The 10,405-nt window shown below is 50.8% G+C and overlaps 2 long non-coding RNA genes across 2 annotated transcripts; one reads left to right on the forward strand and one right to left on the reverse strand.

The window, feature by feature from the left end:
• Nucleotides 1-2,712: 2,712 nt before the first annotated feature.
• On the reverse strand, nucleotides 2,713-6,756 carry LOC135285849 (uncharacterized). The gene is made up of 3 exons (XR_010350508.1): nucleotides 6,620-6,756; nucleotides 3,759-6,362; nucleotides 2,713-3,620 (listed from the first exon to the last, which is right to left on the reverse strand). It is a non-coding gene; the product is annotated as an uncharacterized LOC135285849 (long non-coding RNA).
• A 180-nt stretch (nucleotides 6,757-6,936) lies between these two features.
• Nucleotides 6,937-7,750, forward strand: LOC135285850 (uncharacterized). Its single transcript, XR_010350509.1, has 2 exons — nucleotides 6,937-7,068; nucleotides 7,582-7,750. It is a non-coding gene; the product is annotated as an uncharacterized LOC135285850 (long non-coding RNA).
• Nucleotides 7,751-10,405: the final 2,655 nt, after the last annotated feature.

A 10,405-nucleotide genomic window follows, 5' to 3' on the forward strand; every position in this document is an offset into this window, starting at 1 on the left:
GCCAGCAGCAGGACAAGGTTCCTCAGGAGCCAAAGGGATCCAGGATTTATTGAATGGAGCAAGGCTTTCCTAGCAACAGAAGGATTTTTCCCAGCCTTTCCCCAAGCAAAGGAATTGGGATATTCCCAATGTACAGGGACAGAACCCTGAATTCCTTCCTATCACATCGCTGCTCCCTGGCCAGGTGCACTACAGATATTCCAGACCCATCCTGTGCTCTGGGATGGCCCTGCTGGAGAAGGGAGGAATGATCCAGGCTGATCCCTTCCAGCCCAGCCCTTGTTCCAGGATAGCCCTGCTAGATAAACAGGGAGGAGGGAGCAGTGACCCTGCCTGATCCCTCCCAGCCCATCCTGTGCTCTGGGATGGCCCTGCTGGAGAAGGGAGGAGTGATCCAGGCTGATCCCTTCCAGCCCATCCTGTGCTCTGGGATGGCCCTGCTGGAGAAGGGAGGAGTGATCCAGGCTGATCCCTTCCAGCCCATCCTGTGCTCTGGGATGGCCCTGCTGGAGCAGGGAGCAGTGACCCTGCCTGACCCTTCCAGCCCATCTTATGCTCCGGGATGGCCCTGCTGGAGCAGGGAGCAGTGACCCTGCCTGATCCCTTCCAGCCCATCCTGTGCTCTGGGATGGCCCTGCTGGAGCAGGGAACAGTGACCCTGCCTGATCCCTTCCAGCCCATCCTGTGCTCTGGGATGGCCCTGCTGGAGCAGGGAGCAGTGACCCTGCCTGACCCTTCCAGCCCATCCTGTGCTCTGGGATGGCCCTGCTGGAGCAGGGAACAGTGACCCTGCCTGACCCTTCCAGCCCAGCCCTGTGCTCTGGGATGGCCCTGCTGGAGCAGGGAGCAGTGACCCTGCCTGATCCCTTCCAGCCCATCTTATGCTCCAGGATGGCCCTGCTGGAGCAGGGAGCAGTGACCCTGCCTGACCCTTCCAGTCCAGCCCATTCTGTGGTTCCGTGATTCTGTTTCCTATGATGTCGTTGCCCAAATAACAACATTAACTCCCCAAGCCTGGAAGGGTTTTCCTTTAATGGATAAACAGGGAGCTGAGAAACAAACATGGAGAAAGTTCATGGACTGAATTGCCCCACCAGGACATCTCCTGCTGGGTCTTTTAGGAAATCCAGATTTTTGCAGGAGTCCAGACAAGAACGGTTAAAAAGGGACCAAAACATGGAAGACATCACAGAGGCCTGGCCTCAAACTAAGGATTTTTGTGGCTGATGCTGAGAAGGGGAGGGAAGGTTCAGCCAAACTGTCCCTCAGGAGATCTCCCAGTGCTGCTTTCCTCTGTTTCCAGTTCATTGCCCTGCTCAGTGTGTAAATTTTCCTCCCTTAAAATGTCAGGTTATGTGGAGAGGAACGAGCACAGTGAGGCTGCTTGAGTGTGCACTGGACATCCAAAGGCTCCCACAGGGGACCATCAATATTAACACAGGGATGACAGAGATAACAGAAACTCCTTGTCCTAAATCGACTCTCAGATAATTTGCCAAATGCAAAAATCATTGAGGTTAATCTGCCATGGGAAAATGTCATCTTTTCTTCCTTACTGAGGCAAAGATTGCTCCATCCATTGGGAATGGCCACCCTGAGGGGTCACAGGCCAAAGCCCCCCCACTGCAGGACTCATCTGAGCCCCAAGTGACAGTGAAACATCTGCAGCAAGAGGAATGGCCTGTCCACAGAGGTGCACCCAACTTGTTTGGTGACATCCTGGGAGGAAAAGCTGGGAGAGCTGGGACTGTTCAGCCTGGAGAAGAGGAGCTTTGGGGTGACCCCATTGTGGCCTCCCAGTGCCTGAAGGGCTCCAGGAGAGCTGCAGAGGGACTGGGGACAAGCATGGAGGGACAGGACACAGGGAATAGCTGCCACTGCCAGAGGGCAGCCATGGATGGGATCTTGGGAATTGGGAATTGTTCCCTGGCAGGGTGGGGAGGGGCTGGGCTGGAATTGCCAGAGCAGCTGTGGCTGCCCCTGGATCCCTGGCAGTGCCCAAGGCCAGGCTGGACATTGGGGCTGGGAGCAGCTGGGACAGTGGGAGGTGTCCCTGCCATGGCAGGGGTGGGATGAGGTTTAAGGTCCCTTCCAGCCCAAAGTCTCCTGGGATTCTGTGATTGAGACACAGAGCTGTGGAAGTACCAGAGAATTCAAGGGTGAACCCTGTGGGATCTGCTGCCTCCAGGACACTATGGGAGAGGCAGGAATTGAAAGGAGAAAAAAAGTGCTGGGGGAAGATTTGCTGGAACCTCAGCAGGTACAAAACAGCTACATGAGAAACTTCCTGTGTTTTCTCATGTTTTCAAACTCTCCCCCTCATGTCAGAAGATCAGAGTTCACCTCTCGGGCTCGTACCAGGAAGGCTCTGGCTTGACCTCCCTTCCCTCTTCCCAGATTTACAGACTCCAGATTCCTCTAAAATAAAGTGAAATATCAGAACCCCCCTGGCTGTGTTTGGCCCCTGGCACTCACCTCTTCCCTGACTTACCTGAATCCAAGTTATTTTCCACCTCAGAGTGCAGCTTTCAGCAAAGCCGCTCCCTGAGACCTCTCTCTTCATTACCTTCTTGTTGCTAATTAGATTTCTGCAGGTTTCTTTCTGCTCAGCAACCCTTAAACATCAACTTCCACATCTTTTGGTCCCTCCTGGGAACCTGTTGGCCACCAGGATTCAATCTGGCAGGTTTGGAAACATTTCAAACACTGCAGCATGGCCAGGAGTCCATCTGTCAAGTGAGCATCTGTGGCTCACAATTCCAGCTGGTTTGTCCACAGAATACGGGAAATTTGAAACGTGCTGCTGCTTTTTCAGAGCAAGGACAGGATAAAGCCTTCCCTGATCACCTGAAATATGGCTGGAGCTGTCACATATCAGGGATGGATCAATGCAGGACTCCCTGAATGTTGGGTTGGACAGTTCGTGGATTAATGGGATTTGCATTAGAGAGATGTATAGCACTTCAGGGAGGAGGAGTGGGAATTCTGCTACCAAAAAATAATAAAATATGCTCGAGAAACCTTTTAGTCGTTCTTGGATGCTTTCCAGCTGAGAATCCCAGTGTTTTTTATGGAGCAAGGCTCTGTCTGACAGAGCTGCACCAATCGATGGGAGTGGAGCTGCTGCTGGGAGCCCAGCAGGGCTTTGGTACCACAACAGCCTCAGGACTGGGGAATTCCTGAAATTTAACACAGGACAGGCCACAGAACTGGGGGCATTTCTGAAGTTTAATACAGGACAGGCCACACAATTTGGGCATTTCTGAAATTTAACACAGACAGGCCATAGAACTGGGGGCATTTCTGAAATTTAACACAGGACAGGCCACAGGATTTGGGCATTTCTGAAATTTAACACAGGCCACAGGACTGGGGACATTTCTGAAATTTAACACAGGACAGGCCACAGGATTTGGGATATTTCTTCAATTTATCACAGACAGGCCCCAGGAGGAGGGCACATCTTCAGTTTACCACAGGAGGAGAGCCTGTCCTCATGTGACCCTGGCTGAAGCTCCTGGTGCAGGACTTTGGTCACCCAAAGCAGCTCCTGGTGAGGTCAGGGGAGCCCTGCTCAGCCCCAAAGGTTTGCTTCCCCAGCGAAAAGCAGGTGACACATCCTGGGGGCAGTTACAAGTGCTCTGTGATCCCCACAAATCAGAGTTGAGATTTTACAGCAACCCCAATGCTTCAGAATATCCATTTGAAAGATCCAGCCCCCTCCCTGTGCTGGTTGTTTATAGCAAATGGGGCTGTACCTGTATAAATCAGCACAATGCACATTTGGGCAATTTTACCCAGGATTGTGGGAAGGAAAGCATTAATTCAGCAATGGATATTAATGATGGAAAAGAAGCAGCTCCTATTTGCTGCCTCAGTTGCAGACAAAATGCAATTCCTTGCAATGATATTATTCTGGATTACACGCTGAAGCACATTAACATATCCCCCAGTGTTTTGTGATCTCATAATGGAACTTCTATTACCAATCATCCATGAAAGAGACGCTATTGTGGGGAAAAAACCCTCGCAGAGACTCCAGGCTGAGACAGCAGCACCAGCAGAGTTGGAGCTGCAGCTTTTGGTGGGGTCACCACAGGACACACACGTGGGACAGGGGAAATTCACCCCCTCCCCTCAGGAGCCTCTTGCTCAGAGAGTGCTGGGAAGGGCTTTGCCTCTGCCTGCCTCTGCTGCAGCAGCTCTGGGATGTCTCCGAATGGAAGGATTGCTGATCATCCCCCTGGACTGGGATATTTCCACTCTTCCAGGTCCATCTGCAGCAAGGGAGCAGCTCCTGCCCTGCTGGGTGAAATGTCCATGGGGAACATGGACAGGGGATTTGGACAGACAGTGGGGATTTCATTGGTTTGGGACTGAGCTTGAAGTGCCAAACCTGGGCACTGCTCTGCAGCTGCCTCTGGTGGAGCTCAAGAGCTTGGGGACAAGTCACTGTGACATAAAAGACAGCTGTAACTGGCAGGGAAAGGACCTCGGTTCAACCAGAGCTGTTTTTCTTGAAATGTGCTGTGATGCCTCGAATTACACCCATTTCAGCTGGGTTTAATAAGAATCTTACTGCAGGTTAAACAAATACCAAAGGATCATTGCAGACAAGAAGGAACTGCATTGTTAGAACTATTCTGGAGAAGATAATTACCTCTTACATTGCAAACCTCACACATTTTTTTGTTAATAATCATTGTTTAAATACATTTACTGCCTTATTAAAAATTAACCTTTGAGAAGCATAATTTAGTATAGAACACTTGCATGTTTGGAAACCCAGAAGGTGGGGAAATCTGCAAGTTAATGAGTCTGATTCTTCTCAGGTCGTGGCCACAGCCTCTCTCCTTGATCTGGGTAATTTGACTTTTTCTTGTGCAATGAGCAGCACCAGAAGCTCTGAGCAGAAGCTGTGATTCTATTCTGTTCCTTCCCAAAATCAGGCTGGGACTTCCCAATGCCAAGGACAGCCATGGTCAGGCAGGAAGGGAAGGACAGTTCCACACCCCTGGTCAGCAGGAATGGGGACAGGAAGGGGCTGAGGACAGCTCCACACCCCTGTGCAGCAGGAATGGGGACAGGAAGGGGTTGGGGACAGTTCCACACCCCTGGTCAGCAGGAATGGGGACAGGAAGGGGTTGGGGACAGCTCCACACTGCGTGCTCCCCACCTGGAGGCAGGAGCAGAGAAGGACTGCAGCCAGAAGGAATGGCAGCATTAAAGGATCCCTGGGCACTCACGGGAGGGGTCACAGGGGTCTCTGACTGTTTTCCTCTCTGGAACATCCAGTGGTAACTTTGAGCCAGGATGTGCCCCAGACCCTCAGAGGCAATGAGCTGATCCCTTCTAACTGTGCCCCCCTGTATCAAGTACAATCCCCTCAAACCAGCCCAGGGTATCACATCCTGATCCTGACCGACCCTGCAATATCCATGATCATGGAAAGATCCAATCCTCCCCTCTGAAGGGAAGGGCCCCTTCCAGGGACTTTAATTCCCTCCATTTCCTGGAGGCTGCTGTGGCTGACACAGCAATTCCCTCCCAGGGGCACTGCCTGGGCCACTGCAGCCCTCAGATCCGAAGCCCTGGAAAGTGACAAATCATCTCCAACTCCCTGGGAAGATGGGACCCTTGGATTTCCCCTGCAGGATCCATGTTCAGCATGAGGTAAACTTGCCAGTAGCGACTGAACTCTGAACATTCCTACTTGGAGGAGGCTGTCCCATGCCATGCAAATGCTAAGTAGTTTTTAATGAAACCCATTTTTGCCTCAAAACGGCAATTATATTATCAGCAGTTAATTATCACCTGTCAAACTGAGCTCACGCTGCTGTGGGGGTTTGGTTCTCCCAGAGTTCTGTAGAGCTGAATTCCTCAGGGCAGGATGAGGAGCCCTTTTTGTCGGGAGCTGTTCGTGATTGAACTGCTCTGGTGGCTCCTGGGATGGCAGTGAGCTTTGATTTCCTGGGAGATGACAGGCTCAGTGTTCCTGGAGTGGCTCATCTGGAGATCAGGCAGCACAATGGTGAATATATCCTAATGACTGTTTACACTGTGCTCTCACATCGCTCAGACACATTTTCTCCTCAGGTATTTCATAAACTGTTTGTAGTTGTGGCTCTGTGCTTTATGTGCTGAGGCATCTGGATGTCTCTGAGAGCTGTGTTTGAGGGAACAGCTTTTGCTATACCCAAGCTTTCTTCATTTCTTCCAGAGTAGGACAGAGATCCTCAGAGCATTTCAACGCCTTAGCTCTGTTGCAAATTCAATTTCAATCCTTTGAATGAGAACCTGAGTTTGGGTGTTCCTCCTGACACTGCCACATTTCATAAACAGCCTTTTTAACTGCTTTTCTCCTGGTTTTGGGGAAAAGTGAATATGGACAATTGGCAAAAACATAATTGCTCTTCACAAGGGAAGGGAAGGGAAGGGAAGGGAAGGGAAGGGAAGGGAAGGGAAGGGAAGGGAAGGGAAGGGAAGGGAAGGGAAGGGAAGGGAAGGGAGCTCTCCATTAAGGACATTCCCCACTGGCAGAGCAGACATTTCCCACAGGGATGTGCTGAGCTCTGGGCCAGAGTCGATGTCCCCACGTCCGCTCTGACCCCAAACCCACCTCCGGTGCTTCTCACTGAGCAGATCAGCACCACGATCTCTGCAGCAGCCGATGCTGTCCCGCACCCCACGTGGCAATAAAGGCAGAAGAAACCCATAAAATATCGCACAGTTTCATTACAGGTTCTGCAAATCACCCTCATCCTGCCGGAGTGCACCCAGCGGAGGATATTTTCTCTTTCCTTTGGCAGCCTTTCTTTCTTGCTGGCCCACAGCTCCCTTTGTCCACCTGCAGCCATTGAAATGAAGGATTTTTGCAGCTCGCATCTGCTAAGTACCTGCTCATTAACCAGCTGACACTCCCACTCTGCTGGGCAGGAATTTCTTTATCTGCCGTGATTAAAGGGAGCAGCACTTGGGAGACGCACCTATAAATTCTTGCATTCATTTGAGTTCGTGGGCACAATGGACAGATCGCGGCTGAGGCTAGCACAATCAAACTGCCACCAGGTATTGATGGAAGTGCCATCCCCCATCAGCACGGCTCAAAGGCGCTGTATCTGTGTTAGCACAGCCACCGATAAACGCAGGAGTTAGGGAGGGGACGTTTAGGGACTGAAATCCATTGTTGGGAACTGAAATCCATTGTTAGGGACTGAAATCCATTCTCCTTCAGCTGCGGAGGGGAATCAGGACCTGCCTGCCCCGATTTGTGGTGCTGCAGACCCACAGCTCCTCCACAGGCTGTTTGCTATGCCCCCAGCCAGGCTGAGCGCGGTGCCACCACAGCCGGGGTGACCCAGGTGTCCCCCTGGTGCCAGCGCTGAGTGCCCGCAGGCCCTGGCAGCACCCGGCCCGAGCTGGGCACAGCGAGGCCACACCACTGGAGCAGTTTGGGAGATTTCCTTGGGGACAAAGAGAGGGATATCAGTGCGTGTGGGGCCAGCTCAGGCAGCACTGGGTGGGCCCCGTTGTCACTGCCAGTGATGTCTCCTTCTCTTTTTGTCTTGCTTGGTTTCCAAGGACTGCACAAGGAATTAAAGCTGCACCCAGCCTGACGGCTCCAGAGGGGACTCCAAACTATCCTCTCAGAGAAGCAGAGAGGTCCATGGCATCACGGAACCATTTAAGGTCCCCAAGTCCAGCCACCCACCCAGCCCCACCGCCGTGGTCACCCCTGAGCTGCCCGTGTCCCCAAGTGCCACACCTGCACTGTTTGAGCACTCCCAGGGATGGAACTCCACCAGCTCCCTGCACAGTCTGTCCCAGTGATTTCCAACCACTCTGAGAGGGAATATCCCCTCACATCTCATTTAAACCTCCCCTGGAGCACCTTGAGGCCATTCCCTGCCATCCTGGGCTGCTGCATTTCCTTTGCTGATCCCTGGATGAATCAGGGGGCTCCAAGCAGCCCATGGCTGGGGCTGGGAGCTCGGAGCAGCTCCTGGTGCTATCCCAGCATTTGCCACTCATGCAGAGCTTGGAGCAGCCCCTCACACACCCGGATGTTTTTCTGGCTGTTTCTGTTCATGGACAACTCATTTAGGACAAACTTCCTGTGTGAGAACTTTCCCTCCAGACTGGAGCTGTCCACACCAAACAAGGACAAAGTGGGAAGAAAAACAGGAGAGAAACAGAGCAGCATGAGAATGAAAAGCACTGAACTCCAGGCAGCTCATGCTTATTTTTCATAATTCCAGATCAACGCCAGCATCTCCAATTTTCTGCATTGTGCTGTAATTTCCCTTAATGCTGAATTAGGTCCTAATCATTTGTATAATTTAAAATATTATTTCTTTGGGTGAATGCAAAAGGTTCTGCAGGGTATTTTTTTTTTTTTTTACTTTTTCCCTGGAATGATTTTATGAAAATTATGCCTTTATAGGAGCATCCTTTACTTTGAAAAGGAGGGGAGGAACATTATTACTTACACAGAGGGCTAATGGGAGTGTAGCCATTCAGGCAATTTACTTTTTAACTGAGGATTACATTAAATACTTTCATTGTGGTGCCCAATCCAAATCACTCCTCCACACCTGCTCTCCCACAGGTGTTGGCACTGAAGTTTGGTTCCAGTCACTTCTCCCAGCTAAAATAAAGCCCTCTAAGAGCAGCCATCAGCACACTGAGCGAAATTCTCTGCCTGGAAACCGCTGTAATTGAAAATCCACGGCCTCTGAGAAGCCAACCCTGCATTCCTGCGGATGTTCTGCCCAGCCAGTGAATCATGATTTGAAAGGGTTAAGATTTTAGCTGAGGGTTAGAACCAATTCATAGTGAAATTAGATACACTAACGATAGGTTAATGATTATTAGATGCTTAAGCTAAAGCTAATTGTTGTATTATGAGCTCATTTGTAGAAGGAAGTAGAGAGCAAGTGAACCATTATAGGAACATACTGAAACCAGTAGAACAGTGCCCAGCACCTGGACTCTATGTCAATCCATCATGAAGCAGGGGGCCTTGGATCGTGCCAGAGGGTCACAGAGACCTGACAAAGACTTTCCTGACTTCATTCCTGGGACCACTGACCCCGTTCAAGAGAAGAACTGCGCATGTGTAAAAGACTAATAAACTCATTTTAATACAAAGCAGGGATGGGAGTTGCTGGGGTTATGCAAATGTATTGTTTTGGGAAATAAATAGAAGGCAAAGAACCTTGTGTGGTGTGGTCACGCATTTTGGGGATGATCCCCCCGTGTTGCCCGCCGGCGTAATAAACATAGCACTTTCTAACTTTAATGAGTTAGAGAGTCTTTGTCCATGATTTTTGGTTTTAACAATTCAGTTGGCGAGCCAGGCAGGAGCAGGGGATGTCCCAGAGCTGCCTCTGAGCAGGGGCTGCATGCTGGGTTTCACCCCCAGGGACTCTGGATAACCAGAAATGGGTGAGACATTGCACACCCACCATCACCAGAGCAGCACAGAGAGCTCTGCAAATGCCAGCTCTGAGTGGGCTCCAAGGATGGGGCTGCGGGAAGTTTTCCATTTATCAATCCCAGGCATTGTTCCGTGAATACTTTAGCACTGCCATGATTTTGTTCCCCCAGCCTCTCACTTCATTCTGCTCCAGAAAAAGGGAGAGAGGCTCCTGCAGGTTGGAGCCACCAGGAATGGAAGTATCCACTCCAGTTTTCCCTGTCTTTAATCCATTTGGATTGAAGGAATGGGGAAAATCCCACCAAGGATGGGCCTTACCCAGGCTGCTGCTTAAAGGAGATTTGCCTTCTGCTCTGAAATCTGGGATTTCTCATCCCCAGAGCATTGGGAAGCCCCTGCCCAGCACTGATGGACTCTCAGAAGCAGCTCTGGAGGCGGCACCTCCTGGTTTCAGGCTGTGGCTCACCCTGGCAAAGTGTGGGGGCTGGGAAGGAGCTCATCCGTGAACCTGCAGCATCCCACCTATCCTGGTATTCCAAGAGAAAAGGGATTTCCCTCACCTGCCCTGAGCTTTTCCTAGAGCTGTTCAAGGCACTTCAGACATGCAGCCTCCCTCATCCCTCCACCCTTCCTCGTCCTTTGGAATTAAGAGCATTTTTTCCCATTTTACAAGTTTGGGAACAGCCACAGAAATTATGGGAATTGGATCCCTCACCTTTTTCATCTTCTGGGGCATGATTTCTTCTCCACAGCTCAGCAGGCAATTTTTTTTTATAAAGTGTAAACAAAATGCTGAGAGAGGATAAAAATCCCCCAGGAGTGAGCCCAAGCAGGGCACCAAACATCGTTGATTCCATTTGGGCTGCGGATAAACTCCAACCTCATTTCTTATCAGGAAAGTTGCACTAATCCACCTTGGAGCCAACAATTCCAGTGGGGTAAGACTCTGGAATCAAAGGCACTCTG

Source organism: Passer domesticus, chromosome 24 (assembly GCF_036417665.1).
Source record: "Passer domesticus isolate bPasDom1 chromosome 24, bPasDom1.hap1, whole genome shotgun sequence".
Taxonomy (NCBI): Eukaryota; Metazoa; Chordata; class Aves; order Passeriformes; family Passeridae; genus Passer; species Passer domesticus.